Below are 1,495 nucleotides of genomic sequence, written 5' to 3'. Positions count from 1 at the left end.
TGTAGTGATTGTTACCATGGAATCATTTTTTCAAACTTGATAGTCAATCATCTGACCATGTTAATGTATTAAATAGTAGGACTCCAGACCTTGTAGAACCTTAGAAGAAGTTTTTTGAAGTCATTATCTTGAAATAGCACATAGGAAGTTTGTGACCTTGATTGTGATCTTGATATTTCATCAATGTCAACCATTTTTTTCAAACCTGATACATCGACATATCAGAATCTTTATTTTTAAATATCAAGACTCTAGACCATGTGAAACTTAAAAAGACGATTGGTTAAGGTTGGTACCCAATATAGTGCATTTTAACTTTGACTTTTTAATTTGAAATATTTTGTATTAACATGTAGTGTAGTTAGATATGGAAATTATCTACAAATAATTTACTTCACAAATTCTGTACAATCAACGGTTTTTGTGTTATAGCGATTTTAAAGATTTTACTCTATGACGTCATGGCGGCTATTTTGTTTTTTCGATGAAGTTGAAAATGTTACCAAAGGTTAGAGGACATCTGGGGAAATCTTTTCCATAACAACTAAACGACATATTTGTCATTGATATTGGAGTAAAACTAGTTTTAAAATATTGCGAAATTTTTAAAAGATCAAAGGAAATAATTGAAAATGGAGAACAACCTTAACGGTAAATGTTACAGAAAAACATCAAACATCAACTTCATCGGAATGACATCCTCCATCGATCTGTAGAAAACAATGAAAAATGAATGTTTTTTAAAAAATGGTGACCTTTGACCCAACAGCGAGCTTTTTTATTTGAAATATTTTGTGTTAACATGTAACCAAAAAATGTTAAGTATGGAAATTATCTACAAATAATATCATTGCACAAGTTCTGTATAACCAACGGTTCTGGAGTTATAGCGGTTTTAAAGATTTTAACCTATGACGTCATGGCGGCTATATTGGATTTTTGACCTACTTGGAAATGTTCATGAAACATCTTCTGACCTTGGCCACCAACATACTTAAAAGACTATAAAGTTATATTTTACCAATCAAAAGATACAGACTCCACAAAACAGCAGAAGAATAGTAAGAATGAGAATAATAAGAAACATAACAAAAACAATAGGTCTTTACACCAGTTGGTGAAAAGCCCTAATAATGTCGATGTGTTGAATTCTTTTAACACAATATATTATATTAAGTGAATAAGAACTTATGAAAGTTGGTTCTCCCACAAGTACTGTAGGTTTCCTCACTTCCGACTCTTTGAATAAACTTGCTAGGAGTTGGTTAACATTTTTCCTGACCCACTAGTACGTAACACCCTTGACCTTATTACACTGGGCAGTATTTCAATTATTACATCAAGTTACAATACTGTGCGATGTCATTTGCAATTGTGATACCATATTTTACATTTCTATGTGTTTATCGTAAGTAGTAAAGTTTCAAATGGGAAAACAGTCGGTATAGCTAGTGTCTGTACACCATTTGAACTAACTCGAGCTTAATAAATATGA

Source organism: Mizuhopecten yessoensis, unplaced genomic scaffold, assembly GCF_002113885.1.
Source record: "Mizuhopecten yessoensis strain PY_sf001 unplaced genomic scaffold, ASM211388v2 scaffold10023, whole genome shotgun sequence".
Classification (NCBI taxonomy): domain Eukaryota; kingdom Metazoa; phylum Mollusca; class Bivalvia; order Pectinida; family Pectinidae; genus Mizuhopecten; species Mizuhopecten yessoensis.
This window is presented reverse-complemented; position numbering follows the sequence as displayed.